At 36.8% G+C, this 24,390-nt stretch overlaps 1 protein-coding gene across 3 annotated transcripts in view; it reads left to right on the forward strand.

Annotated features, from left to right (window-relative positions):
* cdc42ep4a (CDC42 effector protein (Rho GTPase binding) 4a) overlaps positions 1–24,390 on the forward strand; it is a 33,742-nt gene that overhangs the window by 5,521 nt on the left and 3,831 nt on the right. Inside the window, exon 2 of one of the 3 annotated variants that reach the window (XM_065263166.2) lies at positions 3,160–3,226. The exons of 1 other annotated variant lie outside the window; for it this stretch is intronic. The gene's annotated coding sequence lies outside the window, so the exon portion shown is untranslated. Of the gene's footprint in view, positions 1–3,159; positions 3,227–20,365; positions 20,571–24,390 lie in introns of those variants that run through there. One more of the 3 variants, XM_065263164.2, reaches the window with a different exon arrangement.

Consider the following 24,390-nt stretch of genomic DNA (forward strand, 5'->3'; position numbering starts at 1 on the left):
GTGTACAAAGACCTTACGTAATGAACTGTATTGTTTTTGCTACCTTAGGATGAGACGTTTTTATTTGGATACGCCGTGGGGGTATGTACATGGACGTTGCCGTCATGTTTCTACAGTAGCCCTAAGTGGACAAACCGTTCTACAGAGCGCGTTTCGTCCCTACGTTGTCTCAGTCGATGACGTGTTTGTCCTGTGGCAGCTACCGTTGCGTTTCGAAATTGAGGTTGGTTGCAATTCGCAATCCAACCGCTAGAAGCCGCTAAAACCCATATTTAAACTTATGTAACCTCTTTCAAAACCAGCCAGCACTCAAAACACTTAGGAACCACATAGTAACACCCTTGCAGACACCCGCAACACCTTTGCATTGTGGCAGTACCGCCCACTTCTTTATTATCATGCAAGGGAAATTAACTTTGTCATTGTGTAAGAAGTTGTTTGCATGTGTGTGTGAATTTTCACGCATTTTTCTTTTGTTCCATTGCACATTGGTGAAAATTCAGAACTTCACATTGAAGTTTATGCATATGGCAGACGCTTTTATTCAAAGCAGCGCTATACGTTTTTATTGTATGTGTGTGCTTGGGAATAAAACTTTTTGCGCTACTAATGGAGTACTGCACCAGTTCAGCTACAGGATCTTATCTACATTTGGCATCTAAGCTTTTTAAAATGATGGCTTTCGTAGATCCATCACTAAAAAACATTCCAGACATTACATGTTTATGACTGTGGAGCGTGTTTTTGAAGAAACTTGATGACCTTGCTCCTTTCTAGCTCTACATATGGCACCTGGAGAGGATGTAGGTCAGATGGGTAATGGTGTTAAACCTGTCTTTACATGGAATAGACTCTCATTAACAGGAGGAGCACGAAGGAAAGTACCTTTCATAACCATCAAACCGAGCCCACTTCATTTTCTTTTAAAGATGAATTAAAGAACAACTAGAAAGGAAAACTTTAAAAAACATTTTTTTTTATTAATTTAGCAGACCCTTATTCAAAACGAATTTACAAATGTGGGTACATTTAACATTTTGGTTTACATTTTTGTCTAATTTACTTAAACATTGGAGTACAGAAATCAAATGTGTTGTGATAATGGTTTGAATGTTAACTCGTGTAGATGTCCTAGATTTTTAAAAAGTTTAAAAAGTACAAAATCAACTTGTATGTAAATGCAAACAGTGGTGCTGTTCACGGCTCCTATCTAAACAGGTTTTTTCGAAGCATTATAGACATGAGATTGTAACAGCTTGTCACTTGAATATCACTTACAGTCATGATTACGGTAGCATGCTGTGCTGTTTGTTTGTTTAGCGTGAGTTTATGGAGTGTTTATTCCTCAACGGAAGCACAGGGAGTTGATTCCTATTGGGATGCGAGGGTGCGGACATTGCCCTTCCTGTCCAAAAGCCTAAACTCTCTCTTAGTTAATTTCGTCTGTATCCAGATCAGGAAATATTTGCGTTTTACATAGTAAATAAAGAGCAATGAATATACACAGGTTTATAGGATGATTCAAGATTGTAAATTGTTTAACTAGTGGCAATTAAAGTGCACCTATTTCATTGCTAAAAAAATGTTATTTTGTGTATATAGTATAATACAATGTGTTCGTGTGGTTTATGGTTAAAAACACATTATTTTCCACATATCGTACATTTTAGCTCCAGATATACTGCTTTCCTCAAACGCACTGATTTTGTACAAAACTTATCGATTTGAAAAGCTCTGCGTTGGCCAGCTAACCTGGGGTGCGTTTCCCAAAAGCATTGTTAGCCTAACGAACATCGTAAGTTCCATCGTTACTAACATCGTTCAACGATTTGGTGTTTCCCGAAACCATCGTTCAAATAAATATTCGCAAACTCCATCGCTAACTTGTGTCGTTGGAACGACAGCTCTTGACCTGTCGTTAGAAGCATCGTTCCTTGTTATTATCATATGTAGACTTACTTTGATCATGCTTTTGAACAAAATAAGCAAAAAACATGTAGTACAGTCTATATCCATCATTCGAAATTTTATTTTACGTCTTTAATTTTGTAAACAGAATGAAAGCGCTGCATCTGAAAACTGCGCATGTGCGCGAGCCAACGAGCTTTAAGACCCTGGGGAATCCCTTGGAGGAGTGACGTAAGAGTGAACTTGGGCGTGAATTAAATAGCTTGAAAATAAACAACAGATAACTAAATCACGATAACAAAATCAGTCTTCCGATGCAATATATGTTATTTACAGTATGTAATCTGACATTAAATCGATTTGCACAGATTAATTAATACTTCACCTACCACGTGACATCATCAACTATGTTGTTAAACCAACATCGTTCAAACGACCAATGTGCGACAAAGTTACTATGCTTCGGGAAACGGTCGTGACAAGGTAGTTCGTTTCTCCAACGTTGCATCGTACTATGGTCGTTCAGCAACGAGTTACGTTGTTGTTTGGGAAACGCACCCCTGTATGAAGTGACGCTCCTTACCATGTTTGAAAGATTCGGTCACAATGCAATGCTAACAGGAGTTAACTTACGGGCTTTGAGTCCAAGCGGGAGGAATTATGATAATGTCAGTCTTGTCCATGTAAACAGGCCCAGGAAGTAAACTGTTGCCTACAGTATGTGTGTTTGTTGTAGTCCAAGAAAAGAGATTTACGTTGGAGATGATAACTCGTGTCATTGTTTACTTTCCTTTTTTATATTGTTAACATGTACTAACACACACTTAAACACCAAAGGAAAGTAAAATCATAAATCGGACCATAGTTGCTCTTTAAAGATCACTTAAAGCGTTAATTCACCTCAGAAAATAAATGTTGTTATTTATTACTCACCCTCATGTCATTTCACACCCATAAGACGTTTGTTCATGTTTGAAGCACAAATTAAGATATTTTTGATGAAATCTTGAGAGCTTTCTTAAGACTCAAGACTCAGAAAGGCAGTAAACACATTGTTAAAATGGTCCATGTGGATACAATGTGTCAATCTTCATTTCATTAAGTGACAGAATACTTTTTGTGCTCAAAGACACTATAAATAAAAGCATTGCATGCATGCATGCATGCGTCGTGCGGCAGCCATAGACATATATAAACGTAGATGCCCCATTAACAACAAATTTTAGCAGTGTCTTTACTGTTTTTTTTTAGGACCTTGAAAGTTGTGAGTTGTGTTACTGTCTTTTGAAAATGAACGAAGATATGAAACGACACAAGGGTGAGTAAATAATGACACAATTTTCATTCTTGAGTGGACTTACCCTTTAAGCTTTGAGTTTAGTTAGAGACGTATCAAAATAAATATACACTTTATTTTTAACAGTAGTCTAATTCGGAAAAATCCTTAATTGCCACAACATTGGTTGTTGAACTTGTCACTCAGACATGAGGTGTTCAACTTCATGCTGTGCTGTGCAGGCCGATGGTTGTATGACATCATTGAGATGAAACACAAGTTTTGGGTGGAAGTGAGATCATGATGTGTGCTCAGTGAAAAGTGTTACACCCTAAAGCAATCAAGATAGGGACATCCGAGATAATGAGTTCTTGAAGATGTTGACTGTTGTTTGAAAGACTCATCCTGACTATTGTTATGCTTGCTTGTCTTTGTATAAAAGGCGGGACGCATTCAGACCAGTGACCTTTTGTGAGCAAATGTGGCAACACCTCGGGGAGATGGACATCATGCTGTGGTGTTGTGCAGTTTGTGAGGCGAGGGAGAGAGGTTAACAAGAGACCGTTGTGTGAAGATTATCAGTGATATTTACACACCAACCCCTTCATTGCACACAACATATAATCTTCACGATGAATAGCTGGTTTAACATTATCTAAGGTCGGTTTGAGCAGCCGCGCTAGATTGATTTTTGTTTTGTGGGGTTAAGGGGGGTTGAACTGGTGGAGGTGATGCGGTAGATGCTTAGTCATTCTGTCAGATGGGGTGCATTATGGGTAATTAAATAAACTCTGCCCAATGTCCGCACTCCAAATCAAATGTTTAGCCTATTTCTAGTGCTGTGTAGACATAGTGTTTCATCATTGGCACTTACGTAAATATCGATAGTCGTGGTTCAATCCGAGATTGTTCCCGCACATAAAATGTGAAATGAAATAATGGATTTTACTGGATCTATTGCCGAGCTTTTCAGAAAGTAGTGTTTCCTTTTATGTGAAATCTTTGTCCAGTAATATTATTTTTAGTTGGTGAGAGGTTGTTTTGATGGGTGAGGCAGTTATAAAGGATTCAAGCTGACAGTAAACCCAAAGCCATGTTTTTATTGTTTATTTTATTCTTTTTAGTTATTTGAAGGGTCTGTTTCTGTAAAATTGATTCTGTTTTATTTCAAGGGTCAGCGAGAGGGTTGTGAAAAAGTAAAATGTAATAACAATATCTGAGTAGGGGACCTGAAAGTAATGTATGTATGATATGACCTATTCAATGCTAGTTCAAAATGAGGGTTAAAATGCTTTTATCACTAAAGATCTGTAGTAATGTAACTTGGGTTGTACCATATGGGTCCCTCTCTGTGTTGCCCTGGGGTCGTAAAGACCTCCATCCAGGTCATTGGGTCCTAATGGACCCAGCCAGACGGATCTGTCCCAGCTGAGCGCACATCACATCGCTGTTTGAGTGGTCAGCACTGACAGATTGAACTCCAGCAGGAATCACCACTCAATCACAAAAATCTATTCGATCAATAATTGATGAACAGCATCTGGTTGTGACATTTGCTACTGCAAGGTGATCCAATGAAATCTGATTTCTCTGGCATAACTTTATATTTAAATGAAAGCAAGGGGCCTTTGTGCATCAGTAGGGAAATTTTTTCTTTGGATTATTTTAGAGATGTTGTGGAAAACAAAATGCACGTGATTCATTATTTATGGCCGAGATGTATAATTCAAGAGAGTGGTTCGCATGGTTCTAGGGGTCTGTGTTTGGGCCAAAAGGACAGACGTCCACAAATCATTCACTGTCGGAGTGCTAGGATGCACTCAACACTTTTGTTTGATTCACAGAGAGATGCTTGTTTGGGAAAAGTGAGCTTTCTGTTTGTCCCCTGTGAGGTCCAAAGACTCTCCGAAGTGCATGTGACATGCTAGCGTGCTTCAGCATTAAACTGCATGTTTTCATAATGTGCTCATTAACTGACACCATATATATACACAACCAGTCAAAATGTATAAAATACATGACTGAAATGTTAACAATGATCATAAAAAAATTATCTCAAGTAAGGCTGCAACTAACGATTATTTTAATAATTGATTAATCTGTCGATTATTTGTTCGATTAATCGATGAATCTGATAAAAAACAAAAAACAAGAAAAGCATTGATTTCCAAACCCTTATTCAAAACAGAACTAAAATCTTTAGAAATTGCACAAACATGTTGCTCCTTGAACACACCTGAGCTGTTATAATAATAATAAAATAAAATAAAAATGGACTAACACAAAAAAATACACATGTATGCTTTACATCTGCCAAATATATAGACTTTTTATGATGCATTTCCCATCAAGAAGCCTCTCTTGATGGGATCAAAAAGATAGTATATGAGTACACTCTCAGAAATAAAAGTACAAAAGTTGTCACTGGACAGTACCCTTTCAAAAAGGTACACCTTTGTACCCAAAAAGTGCATATTAGTACTTCAAAAGTACATATTGGCAGTTCAAAGATACATATTTGTACCTAAATGGTACATATTAGGACCTTTTATAAAGGGTACTGCCCCAGTGACAGCTTTGTACCTGATATTTGACTTTATGTGTTTTCTCTGATCGGATAGCTATCTCATTTGTTAAAACTGTTCCATTACATTTGGCCACATAAATGCATCTTGTGAAAACGGAAAATGCGTCTTATACTCCCGCGCAAAATGCAAAAAAAACATTCATTACTTCGCCTTAAAAAATGTAAGATGATGTTTATGCAACAACAGGCGGCACTTACTGTATGATGTACTGTATGTTGGGCCGGGCACGCGCGTCTCCTTGCTCGGCATGAGCTGGAGCGCCCAGTACAGAACAGCAGGAGAGTGACGCGCGATGATTTAACATACCGGTGGTCCATGACGGGGAAAAGCGTTCATACAACTCTCTCTCAACGTTTTATTTCTTTGTTTAATATCATTGGAGTTTTTTTTTTCGTTCTAGAAACTTTTTTACTCGCTGTCGTCGCTCCATAAAGCATAAGCGTGTCGTCTTTGTTTGATAACCTCTTTGCCGGCTATAACTTCCAGGTGACGCGCTTACGTTTGGGAGGAGTAAAACACTGACATGTGGTTTTCCTCTACCTTTGCTGTTTTTTTATCTTTTCTCCGCCGCCCTGTCATTTCTCCGCCCTGTCTATGAAGCGCCGAACTCTGCAAGCAACAGTGCGCGAGAGAGACCGACGCTCCGTCCCAAACCGCATACTTCCATACTATATAGTAGGCGAAAAGCACTACTTGTCGTACTCTTTGCCTACTATATAGTATGGAATTAGGGGGGTTGGAACGCAGTGCGAGTGTGTTCACTCCGCTCCGCGCTTAACTGAAGTTTTTTTTTTTTTTTTTTTATTAAACGTCTCTGTGTCACACGACACAACGAATCGATTATGAAATTCGTTGCCAACACGTTTAGTAATCGATTTTTATCGATTTAATCGATTCGTTGTTGCAGCCCTAATCTCAAGGTGTATGGTTAAATGCTTGAAATTACTTTTGTAGACAAAAATATACCTGTGCCAAAGTGAATATTGAAGGAAAAGTAGCCAATAAGAGCCCAGGTTAAATGTGAACTCCTTCAATATTCTTTAACATTTATCCTAAGGTGAAACTTCAAGAAGATTCTTGAAAAAATGACAAGTATGGTTTTGCAATGCGAAAACTAGTTTTGAAACACTTACTCGTTCTTTATTTATGTCTTTCACATAAGAAGGGTGATAAAATCATATAAACTATGGCATTAATCTAACTATGGGAATTATGTTGTGATTAAAAGCATTCAAAATAAATCAAAACTTTTTCTTTTATGAAGAAGCTTTTTTTAAGTTTTACCTAAGTTTTAGGATGAATTTAAAAAATATTGAAGGAGTTCACAAAATTGGGACTCTTATTGGCTGCTTTTTCTTAATGGAAAAAAACACCGTTTTTCAATTTTTATTATGTTCATACCTCAACTAAGATAGATTAATTCATACCGATCTTTTTACAGTGTGTACACTTGAGCTTTGTACAGCGCGTTGTGAATGTGTTAGCATTTAGCCTAGCTCCATTCATTCCTTAGGATCCAAACAGTGATTAATTTAGCAGCCATCACTTCCATGTTTTCCTTATTTAAAGACTGTTACATGAGTAGTTAAATGAGTAAGTATGGTGGCACAAAATAAAATGTGGCGATTTTTTAAGTGAATAAAAAATGACAACTATATTGCAACACTTCGAACTCGGGCATAGTAATATTGACGGAAGTTTGAGCGAGAGGGGGAGGAGTCAGGAGTGATTATGTTACTGTGCGCCAAGGTCGAAGTGCTGCAATTTAAGTGCTCTTCTGCCATACAATATAGTTCTCATTTTTATCTGCTTAAAAAAAGTTTTTTTTGTGCCACCATATTTACTACTCATGTAACAGTCTTTAAATAGGGAAAACATGGAAGTGTTTGGTGGCTTCTAAATTCATCCCTGTTTGGATCCTAAGAAATTAATGGGGCTAGGCTAAATGCTAACACATTCATGACGCGCTGTACAAAGATGAAGTGCACGCATTGAAAAAGATTGTATTAATTAAGTTGAGGGAAGAATATAATAAAATATTGAAAAACAGTGGTGTTTTCCTTTAATACTCAATTGTCATTTATTTTAAAAATATAAAAAACAATTTGACCAGTAGTGTACATTTATATACATGTAAAATTTAAGATGCACTTGTTCCTCACAATCTCTACATTGTAAAAAACTGGTTTTGTTGTTCCCTCTGAACTGTCGAAGCCACACCGAGCACGCTATACTGTATGCATGACTGATGCCTGTCTATTTTTCTATGGGATTTGCTAAGCCTCTAAAACTCAAACATGGGTCAAAGGGTAGTATGTATAGGGTCGTAGTGCTGTAGAAAAGGAGTGGATAGTGGGAAAAAGGGAGGTGTGTTTAGACTGTAAAGGCCGCTCGTTGTACACAGAGCTGAGCAACGTAAGTCCATCTGCTCCCCATAAACTGTGTCACTAACGTAGATGTTATAAGAGGGTATTTGGAAAGTCGCTCTCCCCCTCAGAGGCCTTGGGTTTCCCACGCTGCCTTCCCATGACCCCCCATCTTACTTCATATTTGCAGATGGCTATAAATAAAGACACGTCTGATAAACCAGTTCAGAGATGCTAATGGACGTTAACTTATTAGTCAGGATTGTTAGCTATTCCTGTTATGTGCTAATTAAGCGACATATAGATAAAGACAGCTAAGTGTGTTCCTGTACTAGAGGGGTTAGGCCAGAAACACAAGTATGAAAGTGCAGATTAAATGCATGCAGTCTGTGTTGCTATTGCACATACTTTAGAATGGAGAACTGTATTTACCTAGGCAACGATGATGATTAAGAGTTCTGTACATTTTGCAGGTCCATACTAAAAAGACACAAACTTACCACTAGGGTTGGAAAATTCTGGGAATTTTCAAGGCAGGAAACTTTCCATGGGAATTAATGGGAATATATGGGAATTAGGGGAGTGACGGATAACAAAAATCGCGGTTCGGATCACATTACGGTTTCTGAGGCACGAATCGGATCATTTTTCAGATCAGCAAAAAGTGGTGGGAAAAAAACAGATAAAAAATTACAAACATTTATAAAAAAGAACAAAGTTGCACATTAAGTAAGGTCTAAAATTAGCATTAGGTACAGAAATTGAATCAAATGAATAATAACACTGTCTTTTTTGTATAAATTAAATATAATGATGATTTTTTTTAGAGCTACGGAAATTGTTTTCTCTTTGTCTTGGGTTGTTTGATTCACATTAATGACACAGACTTAAGTAGGTTAACTGAGGTTACTGTCTCTTTAAGATAAGCACATACTAACTCTATACCTACACTTAAGACATAAACAAATGTTTTTATTAGGAAAAGAATATTGTGGAGATCATTTTATTTGTATGTGCCCTGTCAAGAACAGAGATTCAATGTTCCCTTACTCTTTCTGAAATGCGTCTTTCCGTGTATGCACAACTGAGTGCACTTAAAAACGCATACACAAACGGATGGAGGGTGAATTCCAAACTAGGGCTGTCAAAATGGCTGAACAAGTACATTCGAAATTCGTTCTTGAAAAATAATAAAATTCGAATTATATTCGAATTATAAAGACCTACTTTATCTTGGAGAAAATACTCCTAAAAGCCCACAAGAGGGCGCAGCACAAAGCCCCAATAATATATACAAATCATGCACAGCATATTTTTGGTTAAAACGAATGTTATAAACACTAATAAATTAAGCATAATTTCTTAAATTCATATGCAAAGGAACAAAAGTGCACATAGATATCTGGAAGTGCAAAATGCCTCAACAGCCAGCGTGTGTAGGCTATTAACACAAGAAACTATCCATGTATACATTTACAAATTATTTTATGTACCATACATTAATTAAATTTTACAAAATTAACCAGTATATTTGTGCACCTGTAAATGTACAAAACGAATGCCATACATAGACAATGCATATTAATATATGGCATTTTATATAATATGTAAGTAGATAAATTTACGTGTTTCAAATTAAGTATGAAAACGAAAGAATCTTTATTTAAGCCAAAATAAGTGGGAAAGATCATTAGTCATTTAAATTGTGTTAAGCTTAAACACTATTCACAACAACTTGTATTATATTTTGTGTGTTCCTTGGTTGAAAATATGTAGAAATATATGCGAGTAATAAAGTACAGAACAGAAATGTTTAACTTACGCGCAGAGCGAAGCCGTTAATAAAGCAGACTCTCCGTAATTAATAGAGGACGTGCTGAAACAGTCGAGTTGGCAGATGATCATCATGTTTATATTTCACGCAGATAATGTTGATGAAAAACTTGCATATCAAATGTCCAGGTGAAAGTCAAGTTTCCAGTCAGTTATAAAAATAAAGCCACCGCGTCATGCAACTCTCTCATATGCGGTGTGGACTCTGTAGATGCACATATGGTTTTAATATTGCTAAACAGGCAGCTGAATTATGGCACTTTCGTGTTCATCAGTTATTTTAAACTTTAAAACTGCATTTAGAAGCAGACGACACTAATTCTGTCATCTCAGCTAGTTTCACTTTGCGGTTGAATTCCAGTTGATGCTCCAAAAACCAAAGAAGCATCACACAGCCCTTTTAATATGTATTCTGTCTGACTCGTAATCCCCACTGTCTTTTCTTGCTATTTTTCAAATGAATAACGTTGGCTTGCTCCGCATAGTTGGCTGAGCCGCTAACGCTCTGTATAACAATCCGCGTCAGTTACGCCATCATCATGTTGCGTGAGCTTCCTGACACAGGTAAAATTCGAATGCAAAGTTTTACGTTCGAATATGCATATTTTTTTTACATTCGACGAATATTCGAAATTCGAATTAAAATTTGACAGCCCTATTCCAAACAGTGCAGCATAAACAGTCAATCCACATAAAAACATTTCGTTGTTTTTTTATTGCTCTATTCGCCAAATGTATTTTAATCGACATTTTAATCGACTAGACACAGTAGCGCAACTTTCTCTAAAGTTTACACCTCAAGAGTTCTGATCTTTGAAGGGATCATGTCTGATTGGAGTTGGACTGGACATATTCAACAGCATATGTGCAGAAAACTGCTCACTTTAGCACCTTTTTGTGGTTAAATTGTTTAAAATCACTTAAATGTTAACATTTGCAAGCCTTTGAAACACGTGCAAATGATAAACTCTTCCTATTTAAATTTGCGTATCAATCTGCGAATCACATGCAAGCCAAACCGTTGGATCAACTGTGATCCGGTACACCATTTAAAGGGAATATATGGGAATAAACAGGAATATACAGTATGGGAATAAACTGGAAATTGGATAATTGATAATTTCTTGAATCCTGCACTCAAAATAATGTCAAAATGTCTTGGCATTTATTCGCATAAATAACATAAATCTGTTTAAAACTTTGTTCTGTTTGTAAGCTAGTGTGTAGCAACATTATACCATTGCAAAGACAAATACACTGACTGAGCAAACATTTAGGTGAGAGAATTTAAAAAAGTAGTGTCTAAAAATGACCCTCCCCACACACACACTCACTCCCCCCTGAAATTAAAATAAAAAAAATTTCCAGGCCTTGACTACCACAGAAGCCACTTGTTGCATTTGAGCCCAAGGACGAAATCAAGTCAATTAAGTTTTGATGAGAAAACTTGGATAAATATATTTGATCTTTTTGGTTTTTTAGTTTAACAAGCAAATAATGTGTTTATACAGTAGCTAGCTAGCTAAATTGGTAAATTGGATATCTAAATGTAAGCTAGCACTATTTCATTGACAATGTATAAGGCTAGTTATCATGTAGCTAGCTAAAGCTGTGATGCTCTTTTTTCTACATACTGCTAGCCAGTTTTCTGTTATCATACAGAATTACTTTACCACTCAAAAGTTTTGACACATTACTATTTTTATGTTTTTGGAAGTCTCATCAAAAGTTCATCAAAAATCATTAAAGTGCGCCTATTTCATTGCTAAAACAATGTTTATTTGGTGTATTTGGTATAATACAATGTGATCGCGTGATTTATGGCTAAAGAACTACATTATTTTCCACACATCGTACATTTTTGTAGCTCCAGATTTCACTCTTTTACTGAAACGCATGGATTTAAAAGCGCTGTGTAACTGATTAGCCAGCTAATCTGTACGTTGTGATTGGTCTGAATACCTCTGACATCAGCCAGAAATGTGACACTCTTTACCATGTTTGAAAGATTTGCGCACAATGCAATGCAAACAGGAGTTAAAGGAATAGTCTACTCATTTTCAATATTAAACTATGTTATTACCTGAACTAAGAACTGTTGAATCATCCCTCTATCATCTGTGTGTGTGCACGTAAGCGCTGGAGCGCGCTGCGACGCTACGATAGCATTTAGCTTAGCCCCATTCATTCAATGCTGCCATTTAGAGATAAAGTTAGAAGTGACCAAATACATCAACGTTTTTCCTATTTAAGACGAGTAGTTATACGAGCAAGTATGGTGGTAAAAGAATTAAACGTAGCGCTTTTCTAAGTGGATTTAAAAGAGGAACTATATTGTATGGCGGAACAGCACTTTTGGGAGTACTTCGACTCGCCTGAAAAGTCCGATCCCCTTCTCACTCTCATAATGGGAGAGGGAGGGTGTTACTGCGCCGAGTCGAAGTACTCCCAAAAGTGCTATTACGCCATACAATATAGTTCCTCTTTTAAATCCGCTTAGAAAAGCGCTATGTTTTATTTTGTACCACCAAACTTGCTCGTATAACTACTCGTCTTAAATAGGAAAAACGTTGATGTGTTTGGTCACTTCTAACTTTATCTCTAAATGGCAGCATTGAATGAATGGGGCTAAGCTAAATGCTATCGAAGTGTCGCAGCGCGCTCCAGCGCTTACGTGCACACACACAGATGATAGAGGGATGATTCAACAGTTCTTAGTTAAGGTAATAACATATTTTAATATTGAAAATGAGTAGACTATTCCTTTAACTTACAGGCTGTGAGTCTGAAGCGGGAGGAATTTTGATAATGTCGGTCTTCTCTATATCACCAATCCCAGGAAGTAAACTGTTGCCTACAATCTGTGTGTTTGTTGTAATCCATGAAAAGAGATTTACGTTGGAGACGATAACTTATGTCATCGTTTACTTTAAGGTTTGTACCTTTTGCATATCATTAACATGTACTAATACACACTTACACATCAAAGGAAATGTAAAAAAGTGAATCGGACAATAGGTGCTCTTTAATATTAGAATGATTTCTGAAGGATTTGTATCAAATAAATCCACAGCTTGATGACTGTAAGTATCAGGATTATTTAAAACTTGTTATACTTTGCATGTATATCTAGACATGCTTATGACCAAACACAATGTTTATTTATGTTTGTATATGATATAGTCTATATTCATTTCCAAAATGTTCCACAAATTCTCATAAATTCCTGTTAAGTTTCCAATATGAAATATTTCCAAAATTCCCCAGATTAATCTCCCATGAAAAGTTTATGGAAATTTACCAGAATTTTTTTTGCCCCTTTGCAACCCTGCTTCCCACCCAGAAATGTCCATTTCCTATATCCCAACAATTGATTATTCCTCAAATTCTGTATCTTCATCTAATACAGGTTCAAATATGAGGCCTGTTTGCACAAACACAGAGCTACTCAAAAGAGGCGCTCTGAGAAACAGCCAATCAGAGCAGAGCTCCACATTATTATTCATGACCCTTTCAAATAAGGTAATAATAGACCTTATCATTCAGGACAGAAATCCTAGTAAAATCGTCTCTGGATCATTTTTGCACTTAATAAAGCCACATGCATTCTATGTAGATATCAGAAAACAATATAACATTGTATCAATGCATTCTTTGGCACCTTTAATGTTTATTCTTGTGTTACAGTAGCATTAAACTCAGTTCTCAATGGGGCGATACAAATGAAGAGTGTGAACTCCATTGACATTTATGCATTTGGCAGACACTTTAATCCAAAGCAATTTACAGTGCATTCAAGTGATACATTGTATGCGTGTTACCTAGGAATCAAACCCATGAGCTACAAATTGAGCTACATGAGCAATTTGCTTTATAGTCTTAAAACTATTTAAATTGTTTTATGACATAACCAAAGAGAGAAAGCTTGTGTACAGCTAATGGAAAGCTGCTGGCTATGGAGACTTGCAGTAATATTTCTAGCTTCCTCCTGCTAGGTTGAGAATGTGACACATACACGTGACTTGTTTTAGGTTACATTTTGGCACATTTCATCATGCAACTGCTTGAAATTGAAGTAGTAGCATTTACATGTTTGTGTAAAGTATATTCTGGGCCTCGGCGTGTGTGGGACATATCTTTCATCTACTGCTTGTTTTTCATGCAGCTTATGCCACCCAGTAGCAACATCTCACAAAAAACACTGCTGTCTTTGTCCAGAAAGCTGTCAATTGCTGTTCTGCATTTTAGTCGCTAGCTGAATGGATTTGCATGTTGATTCCTGACTGCTGTATTTTGTCCTTCCTTTTTATAAGAAATAATTTGTTAATCTTATTAGACTTCCATATTTCTATTTATCAATGTCTGTATTTGGAAAATTACAAATTAGTGATGGACCAAAGTTGCTGTACTCCGTTCCAACACATGCAAAATTGGGAAAATTATGAACTATTTATGTGCATTAATTTGCCTGCATGGTGTCACTGTAAAATGATGACTTGGTAGGACTAGGTGAAGTTGGTTGCAGCAGACGTGCACTAAACAAGTGTGTAAGCAGTAATATCAATATAGCTGCGACCACTTAATGGCAAATTAGACTAGACAAGCATTACTGTATGTAATTATGCATCCATAAGCAACCTTTTATAGTGCCTGCGCTTCATTTATCTATTTTAAAATCATGTACACTGAAAAAAATGATTCATTCAATTTACTCAATTTTTTAAGGTAAGTGGTTGCAATCAATTTATATAAGCTACATTTAAACAAAAGTTTTTTTTATTTATTTATTATTATTTTTTTGTTTAACTGTAGCTTAAATAAATTGATTGCAATCACTTACCTTAAAAAACTGAGTAAATTAAATTAATATTTTTTTTTAAGTGTACCATAAAATAACATTATTTAAGTTTACATTTCTCAGTCATCAAACCATGATGATATACAGTATTTATACTATTACTATATTATAGTATTATTTTAAAACCTGGCATAGTAAAACTCCTGAACTTTGACCAATATCCAATTGATCACCACCATTAGCTAATACAGATATTGTGACCAATATCATGCATCTCCAATCCAAGCATCATTTTGGGGCTGGCAAGGGTTTGCATTGTCTTAAAGAATCTTTAGGAAAGTCACGCCACTTGGCAGCCATGTTTGCAGTGCTTCTGGGCAGTTATTTCTGTCATGTAAGACTATATTACTATATTACACACTCAGAGATATTCTTAAGTGTAAGGAGATCAAATTGGAGATATCTTTGGAATGTTTAGCCTTAAATGTAGAACTGTCCCCAAAGATGAATTTTAATATTGTAGTTTTGTATAATCCACCATCACATGATGTTTCATTTTACCGTGATTTAGATGACTTGTTTAAATTGTTAAATTGTTATTCTGAATGTCTCCTTTTTGGAGATTTTAATATAAACTGGTTAGATAAACGTGGCAAACAAAAGCTGAAAATGACAATGTCAAAACATCACTTTCAACAAATAGTCAAGGGTCCAACTAGAATCACCCGAACAAGCAAAACCATGATTGATTTAATAATGACAAATAGACCTGAAAGAATTAGAAGAACATACAATTTAATAACGGGCCTTTCTGACCATAATATGACCTTGATTATTAGGAAACTAACAAAACCGCGTCTACCAGTGTTTGTGAATGAACATAGGCCTAAATTAGGAAATGTAGTCATTCCCAAAAACCAAAAGCAACACCTTGATAATGAATTAAATAATATTGATTGGAATGATGTTTTACAAACTAAGGATGTAGATAAGAGTTGTAATATTATGATGAAAACACTTACAGGACATATTAAGAAATATACAAAAACGGTTAAGTGTATACAAAGAAGAAGATCTTTACCCTGGCTGAATAATGATATTCGCCAGTTAATGAAAAAAGGGATCTTGCTTTGAAAAATTCACTGTTTTCTAAATCAATCACAGACCTCCTTATTTTTAAGGGATTAAGAAATCGGGTTGTTAAGGAATTGCGCCTGGCAAAAACCACATATTTTACACAACTGATATTAGAATCTAAAGGAAATGGTACTTCTATTTGGAAACACTTAAACAGTGTTACTAAACTTAAGTCCAGTCATAAAAAATTAATAACGGAGTTGGAAATAAAAGGAGTAATTAGCATCGACACTACAGAGATTGCAAATGAATTTAATAATTATTTCATAAAATCAGTGGAGGAGCTCACTCAAAATTTTGAGACAGTAACACTATCACAGGCTATTACAACACACTCTTTTCAGTCCTTTTATATTAAGGAGGTTGACCAAGAGAAAGTAGGTAAAATCATTAATAAATTAAATAATTCAAAGGCAAAGGATTGGTTTGGGTTGGATATTGATGTTATTAAAACACACTGCTCCACTCTGATTAAACCAATAACACATTTAATAAACCTCTCCATTAGAGCTGGTAAATTTCCACAAACATGGAAAACAGCAGTCATAACACCAATTTTCAAGGCTGGTGCATCAAATCAAGTAAGCAATTATAGACCAATTTCAATTTTACCAGTTCTTTCAAAGATTCTAGAAAAAGTTGTTGCAGAACAACTGGTTGACTATCTCGAAAATAATTCACTTATCTATTCTAAACAATTTGCATTTAGATCTGGGTACTCAACGGAAATGGCCAACTGCTACCTTACTGAAAACATCAAATCTTCATTAGACAAGGGTAATGTAGTTGGAGCAGTGTTCATAGATCTTAAACAGGCTTTTGATACTGTGAATCATAAAGTGCTTTTGAACAAATTAAGTACTTTTAACTTTTCTGAGCAAGCAGCTGGTTGGATTGCATCCTATCTCATATCAAGAGAGCAATGTGTAAAAATCAATACAGAATATTCAACCCCTAGACAGTCTACAATGGGAATCCCCCAAGGCTCAATTTTGGGGCCTCTGCTATTCAGCTTATACATAAACAACTTGCCATCTTGCTGTAAAAAAGCTGAATGTCAGATGAATGCTGATGATACAATTATATATTTATCAGCCAAAACCCCTAGGGCAGCAGCTGAAATATTAACAAGTGAAATGGAGGGAGTATCCCTATGGCTTAAAAACAATCATCTAACTCTGAATTTGAAAAAGACTGTGTCAATGTGTTTTTCCATGAGAAGGAAAGTAAAAGAAAAGCTTATTATTAAAATAAATCAAAAGGAGATAGAGGAAGTCAAAGATTTTAAATTCTTAGGTGTAATTCTGGACCCGGAACTTAAATTTGATAAACACGTTAAAAAACTATGTAAAACTGTAAAGACTAATCTAAATTGTTTTAGAATGATCAGACATTACATACCCCTTAAGGCAGCTCAATTGTTTATGCATGCAATGATATTTTCCCATCTTTCTTATTGTGTTACTGTATGGAGCCAGGCGTCACAGTCTACTGTTAAACCCATTATTTCATTATATAAACAAGCTTTGAAAATAATGGATCAAAAACCAATGAAATGGCATCACTGTATAGTACTGAAAAAGTATAATTTTCTTAGCTATGTTTTATTAAGTTTTCTTTTATCAAATAGATTTTTAAATGTGTGAATAATCTTGCGCCACCAGCACTTTGTCCATATGTACAAAAAATAAGTACTAATTGGATCACCACCAGGGGATCAGCACATGGCAACTGCAGGGTGGCACAGTGTAAAACAAGTTTTGGTCAGTCATCGTTCTCTGTAAAAGGGATACATTTTTGGAATACCCTACCAACAGAAATAAAAACAGAAACCAATTTGAAACCATTTAATGAAAAGGTGAAATACTGGCTGAAACAAAACCAAATCTGCGATCACTGATCATGTCACTGTGATTTTATTAATTGTAATTTTTAATGTTTTATTGTTGTTTCTGATGTTTGTCTTTGGTTTTATTGGTGGTGGTGATAACCAGGGACAGGGGTTGCAAATTAGCTTCGGCTAGAAACCCTGTGTGCAACACATTTGTTCTAGTTACTGTAACCTGTTACAATGTGTCTCTCTGCATTGTCCCTGACAAATAAACAAATAAATAAATAAATAAAGGGGCATCTACATCCCTAAAAATGCTAGATGGATGCCAACTGTCATTGTACGATGCGTCGGTTGGTTGTTGAGGTATTTGTCCTGCCCCACTCCACTGTGATTGGATGGCTGAGTAAAAAGTGACACTGATGAGCTGAGCGTTTTACCCAAAGTTGAACATAAAAACATATGCCTTCTAATGGGACATACACACCAAATGCGAATTCAAGGATTTGCGTGAGTAGATTACATACAAAGTCAATGCGAAGACACAAATAGACTTGAACTCACGCGGGTCGATGCAAATGATGTGAATTTGACAGCGCGATTGCCGCTAAAACGTGAGCGAATAGCTCTTTGTGTCTTTGCATCTAGTTTGTGTGTAATCTACTCGCGCCTCGAATTCGTGTTTGGTGTGTACGCCCCATTAAGGGGCATTTTCACCTGCGGTCACCATATTTTTTAATGGCTCATATTTTGGTGGCATTTGCACTGCCAAACTTGTGTTTGCGCAAGTTGAAAACTTTGTCGGAGAAACACTGGGCATGTTGGTCACCATTGTTTTGGTTTTACTTTGCATGCTTAACATATTCGTAAGTTTACACATACAAGACTTTGTTATCAAAAACTTGGACAATAAAGCCATCTTCAAAAGTTTGCGTTTTCAGGACCCCGAAACGTAAACGAATAGCCAAACTGCATAAAATTTTCCATGTCCCAGATAGTGATCAATCTTCCATTGATAATTGGTTCTTTTAATAGGGGTGCACAAAATACCGTGTTAGCAGTGACATCGCAATGTCTGCATCTGCAATAGTCACACATACAGAGCAAAAGAAACACTATTTTGGACCCCTTTGATTGTGGTTTCCTGGACCGGGATTAGACTAGTCCTAGATAGGGATGGGACGATTACCAGTTTCACCATTAACCACGATAAAATGTCCTGACGGTTAGTATTATCGTTTAAAATGTAATTATCATTACAACCGTGTTTGATTACCGTGATTTTGAAAACTCGCGGTAAATCCTGTCCAGCCAGAATCAGTTTGACGCAGACGTGCACATGCAACATAGTTTTTTGCACAAGAAGGCATTTAAGGGATAATCTATTGTATTCATTCACAGTAAACTTATAAGACAGATTTATTTATTTTTTTACCACAGAATTAATTTCAGGCACATGAAATATTAAATTGTGATTTCAAAAATAAAACTTGTTCAAATGTTTTCAGTGTGTGTATCAGTAATTTTTGAACATTTCCATCTCATTTTAAGAAAACCATGATAATATTGATAACCGTGATAACTTTGGTCACTTTAATCATAATATGAAATGTTCATACCGTCCCATCCCTAGTCCTAGAATAAAATAAATGTAAGAGCTGTCCAAACAGAAAACAACTTGCACTGACATATCTTAAAATAAATCGATACCCTTTGTTTTGCCTTAAAATGCACACAAGTAATGTTTTTAGTTAGGCATGTTTGTTAAAACTAGTTATATTTTCTAATTAAACTAAGGTCTAGTCCTGGCTTAAGCTAATCCCCGTCTGGGAAACCACCCCTAAATATAAAAGGTTTCAGATGTCTTTGTGAGAAATCAGTGAGCTATGCAAAAACTGCAAACGGAGCTTTTATAAGTCATCCGGTAAAGTCATCCAGTATTTTACATGTTGGAATATACACCACAGAAAAAAACAAAATATTGCAATGTAATTTCCCCTGAATATCATGCAGGCCTACTTTTGGAAGACGGGACTTCCTTCGCTAGAGGCGCCAAATTGATAATTGCATTTACCCCATTCATAGTATTAATAACAGCAATGCCCAATTTTGTAGCTATTATCTCTGGTTGTATTCAGGTGGGCTTGTTATCCATTGCCTCAGATCATGAATGGATGTCATGGAAACGGTTGTGAGCCCCATGACTCCTTCACTCATTGGTTGAGCTTCATCCACAGTCTCTCTTGCCCTGAGGGATGCTGCTGGCTGAATGTGCTCAGTCAGTCTCTAACTGAACAAACAATAGATGTGCATTTCCTTTACTTCAACAATGATTTTTAATTTCGTAATTTGTGAAATATGATTATCTTTAACGTAAAAAGTGGTATTATTTTGTTATTTTATTTTCCTGTATTTAGATTTTCTAATTTAGTCACAGATCTGTATATGTATATGGTTTTACTCATCTGTATGTTAATAGTATTTCCACAGATTATATATTCTCAGTTATTTGTTAGTTTCTGTAAGCATCTAAGCTTACAGGAAACTGTAACATCTGCGTGCAGACGGGTGTTGCTATAGAAACGCAGGCAGGTAGGGACATAATCAGGAAATGCAGAGAAAGCTGCCAGAAGAAGAGACGGGCAGAAACAGGTCATGTCGGGTATCTCAGTCAGAATTACTGCTGCTATCATTCTTTTGCAAAGACTTCATGAATATTTAAAGCAGATCAGAGACAGGAAAAACCTGTTGAATGCCAAGCAATGGGCCTGTCTCTTACTCTCAGTGTTCATTTACTGATCTGGAAATACTGCCATTGGACTCTTCGGTGAGGGTGAGAAGTGTTAAGTTTTGTTTCTTTAAGATGAGATTTAAATGTATAACTTGAATGCACTGTGAGTTGCTCTTGACAAAAACATCTTCCAAATGCATAAATGTAAATGTTGCAGTATTTGGGGTCTGATGCTTTGTGCTGGCTTGTCTATGTTTAAATGGGTTTGTGGTTAATTTAATTTTAATTATGGTCGTCCCCGATGTGCCCCTTAGTTCAGAGAATATAGCTGGAGTTTATAGCCTTGTTAAATCCAACCATCTGTAGTGTCTTGACTTGCTCTGTTCGCTGTTGTTCGTCTGTTGCTGTTTACAGAGGATGTAGCTCTCACTGCAGTGCAATAGCGTTTGATGAGATGATAAAATGGGTTAATACACACTAGTAAGTCTTTATAAGCAGGTGGTCATTTCACTGGTGTATTCTTTGGATGGTTTAATGACCATCAAGACTTTGTGATTTTGTGACAATTAAAAACATCCCTTTATTCATTTTCAAAGTACTAATATGAAATATTTGGTATCAATTTGTACCTTTTGAGATACTAATTCGCAGGCTTTGGTACTAATACGAACGCTTTGGTACCAACATGCACCTCTGAGGTACTAATACAAACTCTTTGGTACGAATATGCACCTCTGAGGTACTAATGCGAACTCTTTGGTACGAATTTACACCTCTGATGTACTTATACGAACTCTTTGCTACGAATGCACCTCTGAGGTACTAATGCGAACTCTTTGGTACGAATATACACCTTTGAGGTACTAATACGAACTCTTTGGTACGAATATGCACCTCTGAGGTATACTAATACGAACTCTTTGGTACGAATATACACCTTTGAGGTACTAATACAAACTCTTTGGTACGAATTTACACCTCTGATGTACTTATACAAACTCTTTGCTACGAATGCACCTCTGAGGTACTAATACGAACGCTTTGGTACCAACATGCACCTCTGAGGTACTAATACGAACTCTTTGGTACGAATATACACCTCTGAGGTACTAATACGAACTCTTTGGTACGAATATACACCTTTGAGGTACTAATACGAACTCTTTGGTACGAATTTACACCTCTGATGTACTTATACAAACTCTTTGCTACGAATGCACCTCTGAGGTACTAATACGAACGCTTTGGTACCAACATGCACCTCTGAGGTACTAATACAAACTCTTTGGTACGAATATGCACCTCTGAGGTACTAATGCGAAGGCTTTGGTACCAACACGCACCTCTGAGGTACTAATACGAACTCTTTGCTACCAATATGCACCTCTGAGGTACTAATGCGAAGGCTTTGGTACCAACGCGCACCTCTGAGGTACTAATACGAACTCTTTGCTACCAATATGCACCTCTGAGGTACTAATACGAACTCTTTGGTACGAATATGCACCTCTGAGGTACTAATGCGAAGGCTTTGGTACCAACACGCACCTCTGAGGTACTAATACGAACTCTTTGCTACCAATATGCACCTCTGAGGTACTAATGCGAAGGCTTTGGTACCAACGCGCACCTCTGAGGTACTAATACGAACTCTTTGCTACCAATATGCACCTCTGAGGTACTAATACGAACTCTTTGGTACGAATATACACCTCTGAGGTACTAATACGAACTCTTTGGTACGAATATACACCTTTTGAGGTACTAATACAAACTCTTTGGTACGAATTTACACCTCTGATGTACTTATACAAACTCTTTGCTACGAATGCACCTCTGAGGTACTAATACGAACGCTTTGGTACCAACATGCACCTCTGAGGTACTAATACAAACTCTTTGGTACGAATATGCACCTCTGAGGTACTAATGCGAAGGCTTTGGTACCAACACGCACCTCTGAGGTACTAATACGAACTCTTTGCTACCAATATGCACCTCTGAGGTACTAATGCGAAGGCTTTGGTACCAACGCGCACCTCTGAGGTACTAATACGAACTCTTTGCTACCAATATGCACCTCTGAGGTACTAATACGAACTCTTTGGTACGAATATACACCTCTGAGGTACTAATACGAACTCTTTGGTACGAATATACACCTTTTGAGGTACTAATACGAACTCTTTGGTACGAATTTACACCTCTGATGTACTTATATGAACTCTTTGCTACGAATGCACCTCTGAGGTACTAATACGAACGCTTTGGTACCAACATGCACCTCTGAGGTACTAATACAAACTCTTTGGTACGAATATGCACCTCTGAGGTACTAATGCGAAGGCTTTGGTACCAACGCGCACCTCTGAGGTACTAATACGAACTCTTTGCTACCAATATGCACCTCTGAGGTACTAATGCGAAGGCTTTGGTACCAACGCGCACCTCTGAGGTACTAATACGAACTCTTTGCTACCAATATGCACCTCTGAGGTACTAATACGAACTCTTTGGTACGAATATACACCTCTGAGGTACTAATACAAACTCTTTGGTACGAATATGCACCTCTGAGGTACTAATGCGAAGGCTTTGGTACCAACGCGCACCTCTGAGGTACTAATACGAACTCTTTGCTACCAATATGCACCTCTGAGGTACTAATGCGAAGGCTTTGGTACCAACGCGCACCTCTGAGGTACTAATACGAACTCTTTGCTACCAATATGCACCTCTGAGGTACTAATACGAACTCTTTGGTACGAATATACACCTCTGAGGTACTAATACGAACTCTTTGGTACGAATATACACCTTTTGAGGTACTAATACGAACTCTTTGGTACGAATTTACACCTCTGATGTACTTATATGAACTCTTTGCTACGAATGCACCTCTCAGGTACTAATACGAACGCTTTGGTACCAACATGCACCTCTGAGGTACTAATACGAACTCTTTGGTACGAATATACACCTTTGAGGTACTAATACGAACGCTTTGGTACCAACATGCACCTCTGAGGTACTAATACGAACTCTTTGGTACGAATATACACCTTTGAGGTACTAATACGAACTCTTTGGTACGAATATGCACCTCTGAGGTACTAATACGAACTCTTTGGTACGAATTTACACCTCTGATGTACTTATATGAACTCTTTGCTACGAATGCACCTCTGAGGTACTAATACGAACGCTTTGGTACCAACATGCACCTCTGAGGTACTAATACAAACTCTTTGGTACGACTATGCACCTCTGAGGTACTAATACGAACTCTTTGCTACAAATATACACCTTTGAGGTACTAATACGAACTCTTTGGTATGAATATACACCTTTGAGGTACTAATACGAACTCTTTGGTACGAATATGTACCTCTGAGGTACTAATACGAACTCTTTGCTACGAATGCACCTCTGAGGTACTAATACAAACGCTTTGGTACCAACATGCACCTCTGAGGTACTAATACAAACTCTTTGGTACGAATATGCACCTCTGAGGAATTAATGCAAACGCTTCGCTACCAACGCGCACCTCTGAGGTACTAATATGAACTCTTTGCTACGAATGCACCTCTGAGGTACTAATACGAACTCTTTGGTACCAACATGCACCTCTGAGGTATTAATACGAACACTTTGGTCCCAATATGCACCTCTGAGGTACTAATACAAACTTCATGTACAAAGGTGTATCTTTTGAAAAAGGGTAGCGCCCCAGTGACAGCAAGTGACTTTGTTTTTTTTTTCTTACTGTGTACAGTAATACAGAATTGAAAATGTCAGCACACATTTTTAATTTTGTAAAAGTTAGCATAAACTAAATGTAGCTAAACAAATGCTACCATAATTGTATTACAATTTGAATAATAGCTTAGTTGAGGTCTTACAGTAACTGGAAAGGGGA

This window comes from Paramisgurnus dabryanus, chromosome 3 (assembly GCF_030506205.2).
Source record: "Paramisgurnus dabryanus chromosome 3, PD_genome_1.1, whole genome shotgun sequence".
Taxonomy (NCBI): domain Eukaryota; kingdom Metazoa; phylum Chordata; class Actinopteri; order Cypriniformes; family Cobitidae; genus Paramisgurnus; species Paramisgurnus dabryanus.